Genomic DNA, 8777 nt, shown 5'->3' with positions numbered 1-8777 from the left:
CTGCCATCGCCCCTACATCTCCTCCACCTACCCAGTCCCATCCATCATCACCTGGCAAAAGATCCAAGAAACCTTTGTCACATGTCATCGCGACATCCCAACGGCCGCATGAGCATTGAGACACCTGTAGGAACGAACGAGCATGTAGCTAGTTGGATAAAACAGCTGGAGGCACGAAGGATCCAACTCACCTAATAAGTAAAAACATTTCACTTCTAACACTATCTAGCATCTTGATCCCCTTTCCATGTCTGATGAATGAGAATGAAAAACACAGGAGGGTCAACTCCAATACAAACACATGATAAGTTAGCTAAGTGTCCCTATTAGGCATATTAAAATTGAATTTTCTATGGGCTAATTTGAATGGCCTATTGAGATGCTAGATAGCTCTTTGAGACCTTTATCTCATGTTGACTACTGCTGCACCAGACAATAGATCGAGAAAAAAAATCAAATGCATCAAAGGATGGCATACCGGAGAAAAATACTATATTTTACAAATTCAAGATCAAAAGCACATTTAATCATCTTTACTAATCTGCTCTAAGAGGGTATCATCCCTATAGAAATGTTATGGTCTTTACAAGTCAAAAACACATCAGTGCTTCTCCATACGGTTCATGATTTTTTTAATTCACTTTTGGGGCACATAAATAGAGTGTACTACTGTCGTACACCATAACAGTAATTGTGTGATGTATAATTTGATAAGAGAGACACCCATGTGAAAAAAGAAAAAGAAAATAGTTCTAAACAAAACTACCATTTGTTCACATCTGTTCATGGAGAAGACAGATCCAATACGTGTTGCAAGAAAATATTTATTTCAATTGCAAGACCATTACCACGATATTAATTCCATGGAATAACTCCCCAATAATTTCTTTTCAATCGTAACATCACAAGAACTGGTAGACCAATTAAGAATGTATTTATATATCAACCAAACCAACTAATCAAGAATATGTGGGTACACATATATATGTATGATTGACAAGTATATACGTGTAGACCATACGTGTGGTTAATCGCTAATCAGGCCACGCGGACGGTGCCATGCATGCTTGCTTCCATGTGGCTGGAGTAATGACGTATGTTCTTGGTGTTTTTCCATCCAGCAACCAAACCCTAGCACCACTTGCAGTCCATGTCAAAATGGCAGTTGAACGAAGCTAAGTAATCTGAACAATTTCACAAGTACCAGGAAATAATCAGGGGAGATGCAAGAAACAAAAATTTGCAAAACTTGTTCAGCTAATTATCCCAATGCTTTTGTGAACCAAGTGTATTCATTGAGGAAAGCATATAGAAGAGAACCAATTATGTATATTTCGCCTACATAGCACGTAATATACTATAATGTTTCTTACAAGCAAAATTAGATGAGAAACAGGTCACAGGAAAGAGACAAAGAGTTCATGGGTTCCAGAATAGAGAATTCCAGTGTGTATATTAACAAAAAGCTAGACGGCATAACAGTAAGGTAGCTCAACGAAAGGAAGGAACATCATTTATGGTTGCCCTGGTACTTAACTAACATGCAGAAACATTTCATCATTGCAGAGAGTATCAAAAGTTTAGCAAGGACAGTTAGAAAAGCACTAACAAAAAGCTCGCCAGCATAATAGTATACCATAATAATAATAACACAAAACCAGGAAATTTCGATCAGATTTGCAATTCAGCCCAGAAATGTATATACTATAATAATAACACAACCATCAAGTCTTAATTAATTACTTCAGATCTAATTGTCTTTAAATTTTTTGATCCGCTGCTTCAGTATAGCAGTTAAAGAACATAATGAACCACTCCCAACAAATTTCAGTTAACTAACCTACGGGTGGATACTGATAAAAACAACTAAATCTATAAGTAAAGTAGACTAACAAATACGCATGACCGCGGGTGCATCACTGAATGCAGAAAATCAATACCCGGATAAGGTTAACAAATTAGGCCAAAAAACTGTATACTAACACACAAGGAAAAAAATCAGTAAGGTTCAGAATTCAGGCCCACAAAAGGTATACTATACTAAAAACAACAATCAGGCAATCTAAGTTAGTTCCGCAATACAGGCCCAAGAATGCATACTGTACCAACAACACACACACACACACGACCTGGCACTTCGTGCTGCTAATCACTACGCCATACATCCAAATTGCAATGAATACACATGTGGAATTGCCACTCAATGGTTTACCCTTCAAGAAGTAGGAACAACACTAATCAGAGATGATCAGTTTCAATACATTGCAAGGATAGCCAGAAAAAATCACCGCGCAGCCAAAAGTATACATTTTACATCTTCCAATATTGGAAAAGTTTAAAAAATCATTTTTTGTTCCGAAAGTATACACTAATGCAGTTGAAAAACAGCTCCTCTCTCTAGTTGAACAAACAGATATAGTTCCATTCTACATTCCAAAAGTGTACATTAACACGATTGAAAAACATATCACATAACCCCCAGCTGTTAAAAGTCACTTCATTTTTTTAGTAAACAAAAATTATACTCCATCTTTTCAGAATTTTGGGGCAATGCTAAGTTTCCGTCTACTAAACCAACAAAAATGAAATTCAACTCAGCTACGAGAGGTTTTGTAAAAAAAAAAGATTTTAGTGTGAACTTTGGTATTTCGGGTGCAACCGAAGCTAGCCACCATTCACAGTTAGACATTCTAAATCCAAATTTTAGATAATTTTCAGTTTAAACTGAAGCTGTAACAGCCTACGCAATGCTACAATCGATGAACATCAAAATAATGTTCAGTTAATTACTCAGCGCCAGATAATCAATGTACCACTACATGGTCTTATAACCTCCACAATAACTAATTTATCTGCAGCAATTCTAGACATCATTAACACTTAGACACTGTAAAACCAAATTCCAGATAGATTTTCAGTTTAACCCGAGGCTATAACCCTATACGCACTACCACATTCGATGAACGGCCAAACAATGTTCAGCACTACCACATGTAGTCTGAATCTTCCCTGAACTTTTCAGTTTGACCACCCCTAGGCATATAACTGCAGCCCGACGAAGACGACATTACTCCATGGGAGTCTTCACAGATTCAACTCGAGCAAAGAAGAAGATTTATTAATGGATTCAAATGATTAAGACAAATCTATTGTCCTCCGGCCCAAGTGAAAGGATAAGTTTGGTAATTGGAAACATGAGTAGATACCTTGATGGAGCGGTCCTGTTCGAAGGCTAGAGACGCCTTGGAGAAGACGACCTTCCGGGTGAACAACTTCTGCAGGGACTCCACCTTGGCGCCCAACTTCCTGAGGTTGCCAGTGCTCCTTCATCAATTGTAGTAGAAAAGCAATGCTAAAGAAAGAAGGAAAGCTTGCTGCTGTGAGTTCATTGCAGCATATGTACCAAACAAATTAGAATGCACTAACACCATATGTGAATTAATAGAGCCGGAAGAGTTCATAGCATCTGCACTTCACCCAACACGTGCATTATTCACTCTTTCTGTACCGTGAAAAATTCAAGAAGATTGTAGGTGGAGCCTTTTGTCAAACAGCTTGCATACATGTGAGGCTAGAACACAATTGACGGCTTTGACTCCTAGTGCATCTGATGGCAGCGAGTGCACTCTGCACTGATGTATTTTCAACTTTCCATCATAGCAATGGTCAGACAGCGGAGGGAATCATGGGGTGGTTTCTCACGTAATAGGATGGCTGCTCTCGTTGGCGTAATAGGAAGACAAGAGAAGCTACTTGTTGTTCAGTAGCAACGTCCAATACAGGTATGACCAGTCCATAAGTTTGCCACAAACTGCAACACTATGTTAAATTGAAGGTTATAAGGCAATCAAATAATTGTGAGAAACAACCAACAAGTCAGATGAGCATTATTCTTTTCTTTTGGTTGATTGCTACTTATTGACAGGAAAGCTCACTTGATGCAGCTTATATTTATTTGCATGTGAGCAAGTCAGAGACATCTTTAGAAATTAGAAGATCTTGTTTTGCGAATATAGAAATTAGAAGATCAATAGGTCACCAACATGGACGGTATATTGTCATACATTTTACCAGGGAAAAAATGGATACAAGTCTCAAAACAATTCCTTGATGCTGACCAGGAACATCTGATCTATTATAAGATAAAAGATCAGGTGCCAATATTCAAAATCTCCATACCATGTAATTAGAAGTATATATATGGTAGTATAGATCTCAGCATGCTAAAAACGTAAGATTCAGGATGGTTTTATTATGTCTCTGGAACACATTCTGATATTTGAATCGGCAAGAATTACATCCCTACTCAATACTCACTTTTTCATGCAACTGTGCCGGAATTTCACATATTATGGATTCCAGCCATTTACATAATGGTTAGACAAACGCACCCATTTGTAGATTTGAAAGAAAATCGTTGACTCGCAAAAAAGGCATAACAGCAATAAAGAAAATTGGGCTAGCCATTACAAAGTCGCAACAATATTGTAGAAGATAGTGGATGGAGCTGGGTAGCGGCGAGAGTAGAGGGAGAGCTCACCGGCGTTGATGGTGATGAGGAGGGGCAGCTCTCAGTGGCGGGGTAGATCGTACCTGCCTTGGAGACGGTGGACAAGATCGCAGAGCACGCCTGCCGCGGTTGTGGTCTGATTGGGTGCTGCTGCCATGCTACCAAGGAAATATAACCTGATCTGCAAAATGCACAACACTCATCAACGCTTCATCTCACCATGCATGTTTGTATAGTAAAAGTTACGATCTTCTAAATGTAGGAAGTAATTAAGCATCAACTTCACAGATGCAATCATTGCAAGAAAGGCATAACCTGAAAACTGAAAATAGTTTCTTCCAGTACGAATGTTAGAAAATAATTCCCTGTAGTTCACATGTATTTAACAGGGAAGCAAGGAATCTTCATCATAAGAGTAGATAATCACCGTTTATATGCATTATCAATATTTTAGATCATGTTCTTCCTATACATAACAGTAGACTTGGTACAAAATTCAGTAACCTTCAATTCTAAAATTCAATAATACTACGTAATAACCTGAACTTGTATTCAGAAGTGATATACAAGTGTAGGGAGTATACCTAATAAATTCTAAGTAGTATACAAATTCAGTCTCTGTGCTAATTTTTTTTTCTGCACATCGCTCCGGTTCACTTTCAGTTAGACTCAAATGCTTAGGCCACCATCAACCGGCAACACCCGCACCTGCAGAATTAAACAAGTTGGTAGTCATTACTTGGTACTGTGAACCAAAATGTTTAAAGAAACTCTGCATAAGCATCTCTGAAACATCCAAGAGGAGACATGTGCATGCATCATGTATTTCAGTACCAATATAATGCAACACAAATCTAACTATGCAAGGAAATAGAAAGGGCTCAAGTGAAAACATCATCTTACCTGAGCAAATCTCTCCTCCCTCCTCGCAATCTTCCTCTCCCTGCTTGCCTTGCTCTTGGCACGCTTGGCCTCAAACTGGTCAGAGAGGGTCTTCTCTCTTGCCTTCTCAGCCTTGGACTTGTGGATACTCTTCATGAGGACCCTCTTGTTCTTGAACATGTTACCTTGACCTTCAGGTACATGTCATGAAACATGTGCTTGTCGATCTTCTTCGCCTCACGGTACTTGCACAGAAGACGCCTCAAGACGCACATCCTCCGCATCCATAGGATCTTGGTGCGGAGCCTAGCCTCCCTGGTACCACTACGCTTACCTGTGCAGAGAACAGAATCACAGGTTACAACATATATCCCCAAAAATGAACACCATCGTGCCAATTAAAGTTGCAGCTACAAACCATATCCAGAGTGACGGCCCTTCTGCTTGGCCTCATGTGCCCTCCTTGCACGACACCTGGAGTGGATCTTCTGAGGCTTCCTGATGATGAAACCACCCTTTACCAGCTTCTGGATGTTCTGCCCTGCAAGTTTTAGCCAAACAATGCATCACAGTTATGCTCAGTTATGAATCAATGGACATAAGAGGTACAAAGTACGCATAAATATGAGTTAAAACTAACACAAAAACTTCCTATTATAAACAAACAACATACAGCATAAGAATGGATGTGATTGCAATACCCTGACATTCAAGTGCGTGTGAACTACAAATTTACTAATACAAACTGAGGAACATAATTGGGAGCTAGGTCCACGAGATTGACATTCACAAAATGAAGCAACAATTGAACCTTAACAGACAAGACTGCTTACACACGCGTTAATGCATTAAAGGTAAAATAACACCTAAACTCTGTCACTAGCAGAGGATTTACATGGAGTTATCATGGTTAAGCTAACGACGCAACCACTTCAGTATAATCCAACTATGTTGTGTTGTGTTAGTGCACATGAAGGTAAAAGAACACCGAAACCAGCAACTCTATTAGTTTCATTGCAAGAAGTCAATTGCGCATGAAGGTAAAGCAACATCTGAAGCAGCAACTCTATTAGCTTCATCAGTAGAATTAACTTCAACGAGTTAGCATGGCTAAGCTAATGGAGAAACATGCTTGCAAGGATTTCTTAAACAATGTTCGAACTCTTGTCGTACGTGTTTTGCAGTCCGCCAGTGCCCTGCAAGGAAACATAATTATCACATGGAGAGACCACATAATATTGAACTATATGCACAATCAATTACATTAGACTCCACTGTACCTATATAGATTCGTACTATCAAATTCTGGCAGCTAAGCAAGTAAATTTAACAGGGTAAAACACTTGGAGATGCATTAACCACGCAACGGAAAAATAAGAGCAGCCGTGGATGCTCAATCTAAGTGAGTCGCGTTTTAGAAGCATCTACATGACTCACCGATTCATCTGCTATCTGAAACACAATCAGAGTGGCAACATCACAATCCCATAGCTATCATGGGACATCAGAACAAAATCAAATCCATAAGAGTGGTCAGCTATATGATGTTTCAGCTAAAAAATCAGCTATCCCAAGAACATTAATCCCGGCAACCCAAGGCTGCTCATGTGATCTATGAGCAAGCGCCGCACAAGCAAGCAGGGATCTACCCGCCTTGATTCACCTAAACCGCATGGAGCACCACCTGCCCACAGATCTACGGAATAGGCGAGAAAATCAAGACGCTCGGCGAGGGAGAGAGAGGAAGGGGGTGGGTTAACCTCATTGGGATCGAGCCAGACCTTGCCCTTGCCGCACTTGAGGACGCTCGAGGCCAGGCGCTTCTGCAGCTTGAGGCCCTTGCCGCACTTGAGGACGCCCTGCTCGAGGGGGCAGGGCAGCGGCCGCGGTGGGACGTGGGGGCGGCGGCCGCGGCTGGAGGTGAGCGCGACGGCCGTGGCTGGAGCTGGGCGCGGCGGCCGCGACGGGAGGTGGCGGGGGCGGCAGCGACGGGCGGCGGCCGCGACGGGAGGTGGCGGGGGCGGCAGAGACGGGCGGCGGCGTTTGAGGGAGGGAGATGGAGGAGGGGATCGGCGGCGGCTGCGAGGGCGACGGCGAAGGATCTGGTGTGGCGTCGCTCGAGGGCGAAGGCTTCGCTCGCTCGTTCGCACGTTGCCAGACGGTTTTTTTTCGCTGGTTTTTTTTCGTAGGTTTTTTTTCGTCGGTTAATTTTCGTAGGCTTTTTTTCCTTCGCTTGTACGTAGATGGGTGCGACGGGAGGAGTGGGGGCGGGTGGGGGACTCGGACGGAGGGTTTTTTCTGGTTCATCGCGGCTGAGCGGGAGGTGGGAGCAAATACCAAAAATTACCGTAGTCGGTGGGACGAAAATAAACCCGAAACGGAGACTACCAACTGAGACATTAGGAGTAGAGATGTGTTGCAGACCGAAGCGGGACTCTAAAACTGATGTGTTGCAGAAGGATGGAATGCTGCTTCATCGGTATCTAAAAGAGACAGCCCACCCTGCCGACCGGATGTTAGTTCCCATGGCAGCAAAGGAGCAAGACATCTGGATTCAGTCGTTCCATAGGTATGTTCTGATATTGCCACGATCAGTAGAATAGCTGCAAGATTTTTTTTGTTCTGTTGCAGTTATAACTCCAGCAGAAAAACTGTTACAAATTTTATTACGGACTAGAGTTTCTTCTTACTTGGTTAGGGACTAGATGTACTAGAACACTTCTCTGTGTGGGCTGTGTCATTTGTTTTATTTTGCCGTGAACTCCAAATTTAACATTGTTTTTCCTTGTGTTTATGCCTACAAGAACATTTTGCAACTTGTTCCTAACCTTGGCTGGCTGAATCTTGCTGATTATGACATCCTTTCCCAGCTTTTGCCTCTAATTCTCATGGTGCTTCTCTGCTTTTGCACGCAGGACATATGGTGTCGTATATATTCCTTACTACAGATGCAAGATGCTGCCCGTGCCGCCTGTGTTTCTCGCTCCTCCCTAGGCTACTGGAGATGCCATCCCAATCTCACCTTCACCAATGAAAAAATGTGCCCGAAAGAAAATTTGTAGACACCAGGATCAAATGCTATTATAAGAGACTACAACAACAAAATCGACTGTGTGGTCAGGAACCGCTCGTGCGCTGATGCCGTGACGAAACTCAAGCTTGACTACCATGTTCCTCCTGATGGCGCTGAATCGTATCATCGTCTTGATAGCTGGCTCCAGATGGCTGTTACGCCGAGGACTGAAGAACTCGAGCTTCTAGTATCGTGGAAAGAGGCGAGGTTTAAGTTCCCATGCACACTACTCCCTCCGTTTCCAAAATACTTGTCTTTCTAGGCATTTCAAATGGACTCAACATACGGATATATGTAGACATATTTTAAAGT

General features: G+C 41.8%; 1 pseudogene; it reads right to left on the bottom strand.

The window, feature by feature from the left end:
- Positions 1-869: 869 nt before the first annotated feature.
- On the bottom strand, positions 870-7569 carry LOC119310895 (annotated as a pseudogene).
- Between the last annotated feature and the right edge of the window lie 1208 nt (positions 7570-8777).

This window comes from Triticum dicoccoides, chromosome 5B (assembly GCF_002162155.2).
Source record: "Triticum dicoccoides isolate Atlit2015 ecotype Zavitan chromosome 5B, WEW_v2.0, whole genome shotgun sequence".
NCBI classification, from domain to species: domain Eukaryota; kingdom Viridiplantae; phylum Streptophyta; class Magnoliopsida; order Poales; family Poaceae; genus Triticum; species Triticum dicoccoides.
This window is presented reverse-complemented; position numbering and strand designations above follow the sequence as displayed.